The following is a 16,088-nucleotide window of genomic DNA, read 5'->3' on the forward strand; positions in this document are numbered from 1 at the left end:
AAGCTAACGCGGACCGCTGATTAGCTTACAACGCTAGTATTCAGGGCACAGGGAAAGTAAAAACAAATCGCTATTTATACCACTAAAAAGGCTCAAAATATCACCTAACTTCAACGGTAGTATAATGAGGGTCCCTAAATGTTAACCAAAGCATTGAGAACATTAAGTGTACAGACAGTTTATTGAACGAAGGGCTGCGGGTGCTCCGTGAAAGGGCGACGAGAGAGAGAGAGCTACCGGTAGTCAATGCCGCAACACAGCCTCGTACTTCGGGAAACTGGTGGTGTACCTGCGGATATTGTGAAGCTATGGCCACCGAACAGGAGTGTCTGTGTTGCACGGAGTGGGACCTGTTGCGTCGCGACACCCAAGAGACGCAGTGTTTTGTACAGTCTGAAGATTTCCCCTCTCTAATAAACAGGGCTGTACTTGAAACTTTTTTCCATGTCCCGAAAATGAATTGGACACGGCGACCCAGACCGGTGGGACCAGATGGACAGTTATCCACTAAGCAAGTTATGTTTTACATCGGTGCGATTAGTTTAGATATATTGAGCAAATTGCTTTTGATTTTAGTTTGCATCGCCAGCTGTAAGTCATGGCTGGTTTTCAAGACGGTGGCCGCATGTAAACATGAACGCGAGTGTCTTTTATAATATATCTTTTCAATAAACTGTCTGTACACTTACAAAGTTCTCAACATTTAGGGATCATCATTATGCTACCGTTGAAGTTTGGTGATATTTTGAGCCTTTTATTGGTACAAAATAGCGATTTGTTTTTACTTTCCCTGTGCCCCGAATACTAGTGTTGTAAGTGGTCCGCGCTAGCTTCTTTCAAGCTACAAACACATTTGATTAGCATGAAAACATGTCCCAGAGAGCGATCGAGTTGGACACATCTGTTATTAACCCCTAGCTTCATTTTGCGCCAGAATTGTCCTTTAAGTTTATGTCTAACAAAGCGTTGTATGGTCATGTTGTGATATTTATAGGTCACATGGAGTGGAAAAAACCTGGAAGATGCTGGGTCAACAGCGGGGGAGGAAGTTGAACAAGTTAACAGCTACCTCTCCCACTGTGCCTTAACAACAAAATACATGACTAAAGGAGGTGACTGTGGTATTTGCCCTCTATGAAATCTTTTTTTGTTATTGTTGCTCATTGCAAGACTGTGGTCTTATACATTTTCTCTCAACAGTACATGTGGACATGCTCACGGTCCATGCCATAGCATGGAACCATAAAAAATTCATGCGCCTACACCATGCGTTGTGTGCCAGATATGTGAAGGTGAGTCTGTAATTTAACAGGTTTTATTTGTGTTTTTCTTTTTTGTAACCTTTGTGTGACTGTATTGTGTTACTGTTATCAGACTTGCAAGATGCTTCTGGCGATGATTAGAAAATCAGGAAGAGCAGAAGCAAAGCTTAGGATGCGCTGATGAAGCGGCGTGGGTTTGTGATGTGAGGGAATGGGCAGCCAGTGGTAAGCTTGGAACAAATATCTGCCTTTCCTTTTGTTCTCCCAATATTCAATTATTTTAGATTGGATCATTTGATCTATTCATTTTAATGATGTGCAGGAGATACAGTTTGAGATTCTTGCTATGAAAATGTTTTACCCCTTAAGATGGCACCAAGATCATTTCATCTTTACTTTATGAAGTGACATTATAGTTTTGCTGATTTAGATGAAATTTGGCAACACAGTACTACTACTTATTTCATTATATTCACAGATAGAAAGGGTACATCGCAGCTGGAGCAGACCATAGAGGGGTGTTACCTGAATTTGAGGCAGCAGAAACAAGCTCTCTACCGCCAGAATGGTATGTTTATAATGTTTATAGAAAACATTCTGATGTGTTTTCAGGTATAGTTTTTGTACAACTTGCCCTCATTCCTTTTCTTTCTCACTGTGTTCCAGACAGTGGCAAGTTCCGTCATTGTCTCAGACGAAAGATTGCTGAGAGCAAGAAGCTGCTCTTCAGGGACATAGCACAACAGTAAAGAGCCTGCTGTGGAAATCAACCCTAATGACGTTGAGCTGTCCCTTTCTGGAGATAATCAGTTTCTCTCATGGCCGTGGGAGGTTCATGGAAGTGGTAAGGGAGTGTGTAGGCAAAAAGTGGTATGGGCTGATTATTGGTTGATATTTCAGAGTTCTATGGTATAGTTCAGGCTTATAACTTGGACATTTATTTCTTTTAGCCAGAATTGAAGACAAAATAAAAGTTTTCCAGGCAACAATGCAGAGGATGAGGTTGGAAGAGCAGATCTGCCAACGTGTACGCATTTTTCGTACTCGGCACGCATTTTGACCCTTAAGTACGCTTGTACGATTCCCTGCTCTCTAGGTACGCATTTTGTTTATGGATGTATGATTTTGTTGCATCTTTCATTTCGCCGGTTTCAATTTCTATGCAAGCTATATGACGTTGATTCTGCCGCTCAGCCACAGCGTGTAAGTGGAGTGAAAAGCTTTCGGCCAATCGGAGCGCTGCATTTTAACCCTCCGCCCACCTGCCCCTCCTAGACAAATGCTTCGCACTTTTAATTCAATTCAGTGCCTCAAGCAAGCTAGGCTGGCCGGATAACTGTAGGCTTGTATGCCATGACTGAACCGCCTCAAAAAAAGGTTCGGAAACCAACTACGGAAACTTGACAGCTATCGGGAGAGATGGCCTTGAATCCACATGTCCAGACTACCTCATCACGCGTTCTGCACCGTGTGCAAGACAGACATCGATATCAGTCACGAAGGGACAACAGTTAACGAACACAGTCCCACACGCAAATACTCGGCTATGGTTAATACGAGTCGGGTATGGCTGCAGCCTGGAGACCTCCCGTCTCATGCCTCTCATGCCCGCTAACTTAACCGTGACTTCATTTAGAAAATAATTCACGATTTCGTAGGCTATTCTGAACATCTGAGTTTATCGTCGTATTCTGAACATCTGAGTTTAGCGTTGGACATGCCCAGGAATGAGACAGGAGGTCTCCAGGCTGCAGCGATACACTCTTGCGAATACTCCCCCCCCCCAAAACATAATGATATTAAAAATAAACGGAGGATAAGAAACAAAACGTTCATAGTGTAGGCAGTAGGCTAGCCTGTCACGCCCGCCATCCTTCCCATTAGTTGAAGTGGTGGAATGGCTAGAAAACTAGAAGGTTTTAGACAGGCCAGATGCTGGTAAAGGTAACAGTTAGGCTATTTTTAGCCTACTTAAATTTATGAACATAAATAATGACCATGACATCATAACTGGGAGTCCAGTTGTTACGAGCTCAGTTAATGATGCATAGCATACAGTAGGGCTATTTGCTAGGCCAATGTGATGGCAACTGACATAATGCAATGTCACCCATGTCAATCTTTTAAAAGCCTATCTGAAAATATCTGATTCATGTTATTTATTAGCCTATAATCGTGTCTGCCAGGCTTCAATCTTGTGCTTTTTTAATAGTTGCTTTAGGCCTATTTAAAGTTGCTTTATGAGGAAATCATTACTTAGACTACTTTAGTAATCAGAAGAAGGCTATGTGTTAACCTGGTCTGACTCTCATCTTTAACACAGAAGTACTTAGGCCTAGTACTTAGGCTAGACTAACAAATATATGGGCACAAAATTGGACAGGATATAAGAAAACATTTAGTTTCAGTACACCTACGGCCATTCATCCACTCCATTCTTCTACACAGTAATAATAATTTATTGTAGGAGGTAGTGATGAGCCAAACAATGTATTTGAATATAAATTACATATATCTAGGTGTGTGTAGTTGTACTCATAAAATGTCTTCAAGGTTGGCAGGTCTGGAAGAGGAGAAGACTATACTCGTCCAAGAGATGGCCCAACACTGCTCCTGGTTGCAGAAGTTGATGGCATCTCTGCAAAGTAGGATCTCAGCAGAAGGTAAGTTTGAATGTTCAGACCTACAGATACAACTTTAACAAATGATAATGTTACACTTTTAAGAATGAGGTGACGCTCACTCTTGGAATAACACATTTATTTCCTGTAGGAAATATGAAAACACAGTTCAGATTAGGAGCTGTAGCATGTACACTTAAACTTGTTCATCACGTACTGACTTCTACTTCGGCACTACTGGCTCATAGCACATACTTTCATAACTCTTATTCAATCACTATCAATAACAATACACTTCATAATACACAACTCAACTCATACACTAAACAAACATGCTACTCTTGGTACCTTACTCACTATTGCTTCCACTGTTACTCTGTAAATACCCATGTTAAGTACCCAAATACATGTTTACTTACTCTTACAGGGACTACAGTTAAGTATTTAGCAAGTGGCCGTAGCTTCACAAGTACTGTCTCTTTTTAGTGTCAAATTAACATACACACAGGTAAGTAATGCATAACTTGAAATGACATAAAAACATGAAAATAACAGTTCAGTAATACCACATTACTCCAGACTGAATACTCTTAAGAACTTGTCTTGTTAATCTCACTGCTTTTACTGTTTTAAACCTCTATGAATTATGTTTATGAGCTGAATTATCTAACATAACTAATCTTTAACCCACAGTCAGTTATTGTATTATTTTCACAAATATTTCACAATTAACGTTTTAAACACTGACTACCGCACACTCCACTTATCAAAACATCACGGAATGCTCCTTTAACCTTCATGACGCTCAGGCTGTGGCGTTAACATTTACCGGTGATTAGCATTAGCTTGGCCTGCTAAACAATACACACAGTTAAACAGTTTCCTACAACATTCACTCGGTTCATCCCGTTTCACACCGTTTGTCCTCACTACTGTCTTAACCACATATGTCTCTAAACGTGTGTTTCACTCCTTACAGCTCACACAGAAAGGTAGTAGCTTGTGTTTAGCAACCGAAGTCATTACTATCAGCGTCCGCCATCTTAGACACACGAGGCGGCAAACATACACACCCATAACACGGTCAAATTTAATGTCTCTTAATGTCACGGTTGTTAGCTAAAGCTCTAATAACACCAACTACTAATGTCTATTACCCGGGTTCTGATTACCGTCAGCTTACCTGTAGGAAATATGAAAACACAGTTCAGATTAGGAGCTGTAGCATGTACACTTAAACTTGTTCATCACGTACTGACTTCTACTTCGGCACTACTGGCGTCAGCTACTGATACCCAGTCAAGTGTAAAGCTTAGAGCGCCCTCTGCTGGCGAAGCTGAGTTAAGCCAGACTAATATCACCCATTCAAAACACATTAATTCAGAATCCCTTGTGGTATATTATAGACAATAGAGACAGTAGTTACCTCGTGTTTTTAGACTTTAGCTTCACTCATTTCAAAATTTAGAGGGGGGGGGTGCAAATAATTGTAAATAACACAAATAATTAACACAGTGCCACACTCTCCCCCACAAAATTAAATGTCTCCTGACATTTCTGCAAACATTTAGGCATTATCACACACACCTCTGTCTTCCAAGGCCTCCAAAAGGTCTTCGCCTGTGTAACCTGAGTCTCTGTTACCTTACAGTTTTTGTGCACCAGAGACGGCTGGCCTAATCGGTCATAACTCAGTACTACAGGCCGCTGTCTCAGCCTCTGGGGTTGTTGTCTTACTGTCTGCTGCTTACCATTGTTCAGGGCTGAAGGATTTGCCCCGGACACTATGCCCGGGCCTTTCAGGACTCAGGTCAGGTCTCTGAGGTTGTAGTGGCACATCCTCTTCGCTCTGTAGTGGCACATCCTCTTCGCTCTGTAGTGGCACATCCTCTTCTTGGTGCTGAGGGCTCTGCTGAGGCTGGAAAGGCTCTGCCAGAGGATCCAGTTGCCTTGGGCTAGTCCCTCTGCGGGGTCTGAGATGCCAATTGAGGTTGCCGCTGTAGTCGTCGTCGGAGGTGTCTGGCTCTGGCCGCTGCAATTGTTGATGTCGTGGTCTTGTCCCTTTCTTTGTAGGTCTCTGGGAGTCTTGATGTGGCTGCAGAGTCTTTCCTGATGGCTGCTCAAGAGGTAGGTAGTCACAGGGCAGCAAAAGGTTTCTGTGGACCACTCTGTCCCTTCCTTTACCATTTTCTGGGCTGATCTGGTAGACTGGGCTGTCATCAGCTTTCCTCTCTTTTACCTTGTAAACTTGGTCCTCCCAGTAGGACTGGATCTTGCCAGGCCCACCTCTGGGAGTGAGGTTCCTGAGGAGAACTCTGTCGCCTAAGTGGAGGTCTCTCCCCTGCACTTTCCTGTCATAGTGGGTTTTTCCACGAACTGCTCCCTTGTCAGCTGTTTTAGCAGCAATCTGGTATGCATCTTGCATTCTCTTTTTCCAGTGACTCACATAGTCATCATAAGTGTCATGGGCCTCATCTCTCTTGAGATTGAACAGCAGATCGATGGGCAGGCGAGGAGAGCGTCCGAAGATGAGGTGGTAAGGTGCGTAGCCTGTTGCCTCACTCTTTGTGCAGTTGTACGCGTGGACAACTTTAGCCAGGGACTCCTTCCAATCTTCCTTCTCATCGTCCTCCAGGGTGCGCAGCATGGACAACAAGGTTCGGTTGAACCTCTCCACTTGTCCGTTACCCTGTGGGTGATAGGGTGTTGTGTGCGAGCCCTGTATGCCAGAGAGTTCTTTCAGCCTTGCCATCAGTCTGTTCTCAAACTCTTTTCCCATATCGTGGTGTAATCTGCTTGGGAAGCCGAACTTGAGTGCGAAGTCGTTGAAGATTTTGTCGGCTACCGTTTTAGTAGTTTTATTCTTTGTAGCGTAGGCTTGTGCAAACCTTGTAAAGTGATCCATGACCACTAATATGTACTCATAGCCGTGTTTGCATTTCTCCAGGTGAAGGAAGTCAATGGAGACGAGCTGGAATGGATAGGTGGTCTGGATCGACGTCAAAGGTGCCCGTGCCTGCTTACTCGGCTTCTTCTTTTTCAGACATTCACACACTTTTGTAACAAAATGTTCCACATCCTTGTTCATTTGTGGCCAGTAGAAACGCTCTCGAATGAGGTCAAGCGTCCTTTCGACCCCTAAGTGACCCATGTCCTGGTGTAGCTCTTTGAAAACCAACGGGTGATAAGCTTTTGGGATCAGCAGCTGTTCTCGGCGGGAGGTTCTGCGGCGCAGGACACCATCTTGGTCCACGTGGATCTTTAACCACTGTTTTAGCAGTATGGCTACAGCAGGGTGCTCTAATCTCATTTCAGTTCTACTGGGCCTCCTGTTCTGTGACTTATACCAGAGGACTCTTGACAGGATTTCATCCTCTTCCTGAGCTTGCGAATTTGGTCTGAAGTGAGAGGTTGACTGGTTTCACCATCTTTCACCAGACTCAAGGCGCTGACATGGGCAACTTGGATGCCCTGGCAAGGGTCTCTCCTTCCTACTGTTACACTCTCCATAGAGGCACTTATTGCCTCTTGACCAGACTCAACAGTACAGCTTCGCATGTAGTCCTCAATGTCCAACGGCATCCGTGACAGCCCATCAGCATCTGAGTGGTTCTTGCCTGGGCGATAGCGTATAGTGAAGTTGTAGTCAGCCAACTCTGCCACCCATCTGTATCCAGTGGCGTTGAGTTTTGCGGTCGTGAGCACATAGGTCAACAGGTTGTTGTCTGTATATACCACAAAAGATGAAGCGTGGTACAGGTAGTCGCGGAAACGTTCACAGATGGCCCACTTCAACGCCAAAAACTCTAATTTCCCAGAGTGCAGATGATACTTCTTCTCTGACGGACTTAGTGTGCGAGAGCCATATGATATTACTCTCATCTTTCCTTGCTGTCGCTGATACAACACAGCACCCAGGCCAACTTGTGATGCATCACAATGTAACACAAACGGCTGGGTGAAGTCAGGATATCCAAGAACAGGAGGCTTTGAGAGCGCATCAATCAGTCGGTTCACTACTTCCTGATGAGAGCTGGTCCACTGTACGGGTGTGCGTGATGGTAAGTGACCTTTGTTTTTCTTATTTGCTTTCTTGTGTTTTTCTGTTGGTAAGTCTGGGGTGCAGTTTTCAGAGTTTGGGACAGTGAGCAGATTGTACAGTGGGTGGGCCACGTGGGAGAAGTTGGGGATGAAGGGTCTGTAATAGGAGAGAAACCCAAGCATCTGTCGTACATCACCCACAGTGGCAGGTGTTCTCTCCTTTAAAGCCCTCACCGGAACCAACTCTGCCGGGTCCATGGTGTAACCCTCTTCTGTCACCAGCTTGCCGAGAAACTTCACCCTGGCTTTGAACAGTTCGCATTTCTTTGGGGTCAACTTCACACCATGTTCTTTATAGCGCTGGAGGACAAGGCGTATATGCTCCAAGTGATCCTCGAAGCTGCTGCTGTGCACTAGGTTGTCATCCAGGTACGGGAGGCAAATTGTGTCTCTGAGGCCAGCTAAACAGTGCTCCATGCTCCTCTGGAATTCTGCTGTGCAGAGCTCAGACCAAAGGGTATGCGTACCCATTCGTAGAGCCCCCAGGGCGTGATGAAGGCTGTCAAGGGACGGCTCTCTTCATCCAGGAAGCCCTGGTGGTACGCTTTACCTTGGTCCAAGACTGAAAACCATGAGCTCCCACCCAGTGCATCCAACATGTCCTGCACCCTCGGTATTGGATGGCGGTCTGGGACTGACTTCCGGTTGAGCTCTCTAAAGTCGCAACAGAGGCGCAGACTGCTGTCTTTCTTGCGGACACATACAACAGGCGATGAATAAGGGGATCGTGATGGTGTGATCCACCCTTTGTTCAACATGTCTTGCAGGTACTCTTTAACCTCATTGTGAAGGGGTTTTGGGACAGACATGTAAGTCTTTCGTACGGGATTGGTGTCATGAAGGGTTATATGCATCTTGAGAGATGGTATGCAACCTACATCATCACTGTCCAATGCAAAGGCCTCACATTCTTCTCTTAACATTCTCCTTGCCGCTTCCTGTTGTCCGTCTGTGTTGGAGGTCCACAGGAGGATCCCATGATGTTGGTCTCTTCACTTGCTTGCTGTCAGGCTTTGGTGTGCTGCTTGCCTTGTTGGACTTAGTCTCTCTGCTGTCTTCAATATCAGGTGTTGACTTGTTTTCTTTAGTCTGAATGGCTGCTGAATACACCGTCTTTACTGACTCCAGGTGTCCTACTACTTTATGACAGTCCAGGTAGATGTCGTGGTCAGTGGTGTTGGCCACTGGTATGGGTATGTATGGTGCTTTCCGTTCTGGGATCCGCACGAGTACATCATTGTAGACCACGCCTTCTGGTGGAGGGTTGAGGATGTCAGGTGAAAAGAGCATGGCTTGGCCCCTGGATTGTGAACTCACATGTGCCCGTATGTAGACAGTAGAGACTTGATTAGCTGGTAAGGGCACCCTTTTTCCACCTGTACGAACCACACCCATCTCGGGATCTGAACCACTGTTCTGCATCAGCTTGACCACATTATGCGCAGTTCTCACTGTTATGGCAAAGGCTTTACTCACTTTGTGGGCCAGCTGCTTTCTTCCACCTTTATTCTTTCCTTCATTCCTATTGACAATGGCCTCAATAACATTGTAGCCTACGATGGGGTCACTGGCGACTGCTGGGTCACTTGACACTAGTATTGGCACTTGTAGGTCACTTGTTATGGTGGGGTCACTGTCCAGTCTGAAGCTGACTTCAATCCAGCCAATATAGGGGATGGGCGTCATTGCAGCAAGAACAGTTAGTGTCTCATCTCCCACCAGCTCCGATATGGGCCTAATGACTGCGTGGGGAAGGTGGTTCAGTCTCCAGGGTTCATTTACTATGCTGGACTGGGCCCCTGAGTCCCACAGTACTTTAACTGGTTGATTGTCCATGAAACAATTCACCATGCATCGGTTTCCCACAAGGCTTACTAATCGTGACTGGTGTTGGGGGGGCAGATAGTGAACCGCACTTACCGCTGATGAAGCACCTGCTGCTTTGTCACCCGCTGCTTTGTCACTGGGGGCTTTAAGAGTTGTCGGGCTGGTTGGCTGCTCGTTTTGGGACGCTCCCTCTTGGACTACTGGTGGTCCCACCTCAGTAGTCCTTGCCCATTTCCCGACGAGGTTCTCTGCACTCTGCATCCACGAGAGAAGTGGCCCTCCTGCCCACATTTGAAGCAGTGTGGGCAGTTTTCACCTGTCTCCTCCTCCCTACACTTTTTGCAGCCTTTTCCTCTTAGCTTTGGCACCAGGGGGCGGGGACTTGTCTCCATCACAGCCAGAAACATTTGCTTCATTTCTGCACGAAGCTCTTCCACGATCTGCTGTGTGTTAATACTTTCAGATTTAATCTCTTTCCCCTTGACTGTTTTGATCGCCACTGCTGAGTCGGACTCCTTAGGTTTAGGGGAGCTCTGGGCAGGTGTGGAGCCTGCCAGACAGTCTGATTGGAGCTCCTGTACTTTGGGGGTTTTAACAACAGTGGATCTTTTTCGCTTTTCTTGTCTCTCACTTTCAACTTTTGCAGCTTCGTTTACTCTCTCTATCAGTTCTTCGTCTGTTGTGCTCAAATCATTGAGGTGGGGCAAGATTTGGAACTTCACAGAGTCACTTAGCAGTCCAGTTTCAATTGAGCGGAGGAACTTGCGCTGAATGGTGGCCCTGCCGTACTGTTCATCAGTGTCTTCATTAGTTGCTTTCCATAACAGTTTCTCTTTAAGCTCAATTGCACGGAATATAAAATTCAGGGCAGTCTCTTTAGGCTCCTGGGAGATGTTTAGGAGCTGATGGTAGAGTTCTGTGGAGCTGTCTACTTTGTAGTGGCCCTTTAAGATGGTTAACAGTGCATTGAGGGTCAGCCCACGCTTGATCTCCAACATGTCTCTCAAGGGCAGTCCTGGACTGACAGCCCTGATTACAGCTTCAACAATTTCAGTCTCTGTGTGTCCCCTATCTATTCCCATCTCCATCTGGCGGACTAAACTGAGGTAGGATAATTTATCCTTCTGTCCTCTCTCTCCAATTTGCCCACAGATTTTGAACTCCCTCCTCAATGTTACCTCAGGCAGTGTGTGAATTGGCTCTGGTCGCCTCTTTATTGGAAAATCTGTGGTCTTTAGAAGAGGCGTGCGTGGCAGGAAGTATTTCTCCTCAAGTCCTTTCTTTGGAGCTGGCTCCTCCAATAGTTGCTCTTTAGCTGGCTGAATACATCCTTTGTTTTGTCTCTCGATGAATTTTAGTAGGTCAGTGAAGAACTGACTGACTTCATCATCCTCTTGAGCTTCACCAATCTCATCCAATACGCTCTCTGCCATCTTGATGAGCATCCTTTGTGGCTTGCTGCGGGGCTCTCCGTCATCCAGGCCATCACATTTCAGGTACCTGCAGACATCCCTGAGAGACTCTTCACCCAGCTGCCATAGGGCTGCACTCACTCTATCATGCAGGAGCTGGCTGGCGTCCATCTTGCTGAAGTTTGATGAAGGCTCGACTCTTTGAGAAGGAGGGGGTTAATAGTGATGGTCACTCTGTCGCCTCCTCCTGGCTGGCTCGCCAAAATATGTTACACTTTTAAGAATGAGGTGACGCTCACTCTTGGAATAACACATTTATTTCCTGTAGGAAATATGAAAACACAGTTCAGATTAGGAGCTGTAGCATGTACACTTAAACTTGTTCATCACGTACTGACTTCTACTTCGGCACTACTGGCTCATAGCACATACTTTCATAACTCTTATTCAATCACTATCAATAACAATACACTTCATAATACACAACTCAACTCATACACTAAACAAACATGCTACTCTTGGTACCTTACTCACTATTGCTTCCACTGTTACTCTGTAAATACCCATGTTAAGTACCCAAATACATGTTTAATTACTCTTACAGGGACTACAGTTAAGTATTTAGCAAGTGACCGTAGCTACACAAGTACTGTCTCTTTTTAGTGTCAAATTAACTTACACACAGGTAAGTAATGCATAACTTGAAATGACATAAAAACATGAAAATAACAGTTCAGTAATACCACATTACTCCAGACTGAATACTCTTAAGAACTTGTCTTGTTAATCTCACTGCTTTTACTGTTTTAAACCTCTATGAATTATGTTTATGAGCTGAATTATCTAACATAACTAATCTTTAACCCACAGTCAGTTATTGTATTATTTTCACAAATATTTCACAATTAATGTTTTAAACACTGACTACCGCACACTCCACTTATCAAAACATCACGGAATGCTCCTTTAACCTTCATGACGCTCAGGCTGTGGCGTTAACATTTACCGGTGATTAGCATTAGCTTGGCCTGCTAAACAATACACACAGTTAAACAGTTTCCTACAACATTCACTCGGTTCATCCCGTTTCACACCGTTTGTCCTCACTACTGTCTTAACCACATATGTCTCTAAACGTGTGTTTCACTCCTTACAGCTCACACAGAAAGGTAGTAGCTTGTGTTTAGCAACCGAAGTCATTACTATCAGCGTCCGCCATCTTAGACACACGAGGCGGCAAACATACACACCCATAACACGGTCAAATTTAATGTCTCTTAATGTCACGGTTGTTAGCTAAAGCTCTAATAACACCAACTACTAATGTCTATTACCCGGGTTCTGATTACCGTCAGCTTACCTGTAGGAAATATGAAAACACAGTTCAGATTAGGAGCTGTAGCATGTACACTTAAACTTGTTCATCACGTACTGACTTCTACTTCGGCACTACTGGCGTCAGCTACTGATACCCAGTCAAGTGTAAAGCTTAGAGCGCCCTCTGCTGGCGAAGCTGAGTTAAGCCAGACTAATATCACCCATTCAAAACACATTAATTCAGAATCCCTTGTGGTATATTATAGACAATAGAGACAGTAGTTACCTTGTGTTTTTAGACTTTAGATTCACTCATTTCAAAATTTAGAGGGGGGGGGTGCAAATAATTGTAAATAACACAAATAATTAACACAGTGCCACAATAATAAGATTGAAAAGTAAATCATTTTGATCCATTTAAACCTTTGCTTGTCTTTGTCTACAATATTGAACTTAAAAAGGTTGTAATATTCTGAGAGCCTTGGAATGAAGCTCATAGGATATTACAAGGATGCTATCCTGAGTTGGCTTCTAACCCAGCATAATGGCTTTCTATTTGATGCACGTTTTTCATTCTTATTTGTCCACTTGCAGGAACTCAAACTAAGGGCCTTTTTGGTCTTTGCCGAAGACGCCACTGTGAAATTTCAGAAATCCTTACAGCCTCAGCAACTACAGGGCTGTTTTAGGCTCACAGGGATCTATCCTATCACTGTATGCATGATATTTCAGGTGCTGTCATTGTTCAATATATAATATATTACACAATATATAAGTAGCTATAATTTACAGTTTTGCACATAAGGACATAACGTTATCACTGCATGAAAAGTGAGATTTTCGTCCCCGTAAACGCCCGCAAATCTTCCTAATTTTCAGCAGTTAGCGACAATTTAGAGGCTGTGAACGTTGCGTTCGTCTGTGCCACATATTGTCGGAAATTAACCATGACGTATGTGGAGAGCTCCCGCGGAGGCGCTAATGGCTCTAGTAAGCATATGACTAGCAGGGAAACCTCTCCTGGCCAGAGAGTGTCTGGCCTAATTAGCATATGAATAGCAGCGTCACCACGTCTGTCGAGAGAATGTCTGGCCTGGCTTGAATTTCCTCACTCAGTATTGGCTGAAGCCACTACTTTTAAACAAGTGATTTTACTTGTTCAATCATATAATATATATATATATATATATGCATATGCTATTATGTCATTGTATATACATGTACATGTATTGTTATGCTATGGACTACACTCTATTACCATCAAGGACATGAATTTATTGAGGAAAGGAAAATTTGCCATGGAACGTGATGTTTATTCAAAAAAAGAGTTTTATTAGCACACAACACACACAGCCTACACAACAAATGGTAAACTGGTAAAAAAGGTAACTGGTGGCATTCTGTCTTAATTTGGTCCGTTTTGCAGACGTCTGTGGTGCGTTGCCCTGTGCTTCTGCTGGCTGCGAAAAGGACGTACAATTCATCCAGCACACTGTCTCGCTTCCAGCAGCTGTAAAAACAATCAATAAAGACAATCAGTACTGCGCGATGCACTGCGTATGGACACAACACATTTATTAATTAATTAAAAATAGTCACATTGACCAAAACGGATCTAATCTTACCCTCTTTCTTCTCGCTGGACTCCGAGCTGAACTTTTCACAGCTTCCGCCTGCGATGCAAGATCTGGTTGTTTCTACCTAAAGCTCCTGCTTACTGTCTCGTAATTACAGGCAGCTGGAAAACAATTAAATGAGAGTGGTATGAATAAAAAAAAAACATAAGTCACAGTCAAATTAAACAAGGAATGAGAAAACAGGAAAATTTACTTACACACAATGCTGTCATTGTCAACATCATGTAAATCTGGACTTGCTCCGAGCAAATAGGTCACGGCCTCGTTATGAGGCGAGGTTAATCTGTTAAAACAAAATGTACGGTTAAGATCGGTCTATTAACGTATCTATTTCCTTACAAAGCAGAATGAAAGCATATTCTTTAAATCGTACCCTTGCTCTGGTTCGTAGTGCCTACAATTTGTCTCCAAGTTGTGAAGACAGCGTAGATTACAAGACCAACAAGACAAATAATACACTTTTATAGAGCAATTTACACTGGTCCCACTTATTAGCTCTGCCTAATAATGAATCGCGCTGAAAGCAGCCAGGGACACAGCTGTGCTGCTCGTGTTTACACTTGTGTGCATGGTGGGGTTTAAAACATTACTGCCAAAGTCTAAGTAGCCTGTTTAACATCAAAATACAGTCATTGTACTTCTCAAGAGTTAATAAACAGTACAGACTAGCTCACCGTTTCATTAATAATCATATACTTACGTTGTATTTTCCTTTTCTGTGTGCGCATCTTTACGGAGCCCCGGAGGTGACATGGAGGAAAAAAATAAAAATGCTCCGTACATCTTGAACAACTCCTGCGTGTTTCCTTTTTAGGTGCGTGGTTGTACTCCCGTGATAAGCAAGTGAAGATTGACAGAGTGTACAGACAACTATTTTACCAGTTGGCCTGAAGTACTCCCATACTTTGGAAGCTTTTGGTCTAAGTCTCGGATGAGTCATCTCCCTCCACTATTTTTCAAATCAAAGCAGTGAGGGCGGAGGTAGGGGCAGAGTGATAGAGAAAGACAAAGAGGAGGCAGATTAACCAGCAGGGCACGGACAGCGCACAGACTGGTGTGGAGGTGAATTACAGTGAGTTTTAATGGAATACTGGGAAAGTTTAATAACAATAGGACAATTGGAAGTCCAGATTAAGAGGCCATTTCAGCAGAGCCAACAGCTTCATATGCCATGGACATGTGAATATGGTGCTGAATTTGCCAGTATTTTAAGAAGACAAATGGTTGGGACTTTGTCATGCAATGACAAAGCTGATATGCTTTATGTGAAGCACAGTGTTTTGGTGTCAGCAGAAAGACTTCTCTTAGAAAACTGTACAGTGGTGCCTCTGTCTCCATTCCACCAGACAATCTTGGATGAGCAAGACCAAAGAAAGGTCACTGTAGTCATGTCACTATGCACAGTGGATGAGCTCTAGGAGACTGTGATGTTGTTTGCATGGAATGCACATTTTACCTTTATGGCAAAGCCTGATAAAAACTAATTGTTGAAATAAATTGTTTTGTGTATCTTTTTTACACAACATTGGCCATTGCTAATGACATACACAGTAATTAATCTAGCATACTTTCATTAAATAAATCAATTCAAGCTAAAATTTAAGAGTCTTCAATTAGGCTATAATGAGCCTGATCTATTTATACCAGAGATTAAAATGAAGTTAATACCTTTTTAGAAAAATGTCACCTGGGGTAAAACTCCCCCTGCTGCTACCCTGATTTGCATTTGTATAGCTCACAGCATTTTCATTTACATGTTAAAGCCTCTCCTAGAATTAGGGGGAGGGGGGTCATGAGGGGACAACTGCCAAGCAAGGCCCACGTCAATTTCCGACAATTCACGGCAGTTTTCGGTGTTGCCTGTAAATTGCCGTTTACAGTCTTAAACCTGAAATTTCACGACAATCTACA

The sequence above is a fragment of the Sander lucioperca genome, chromosome 7 (assembly GCF_008315115.2).
Source record: "Sander lucioperca isolate FBNREF2018 chromosome 7, SLUC_FBN_1.2, whole genome shotgun sequence".
NCBI lineage: Eukaryota > Metazoa > Chordata > Actinopteri > Perciformes > Percidae > Sander > Sander lucioperca.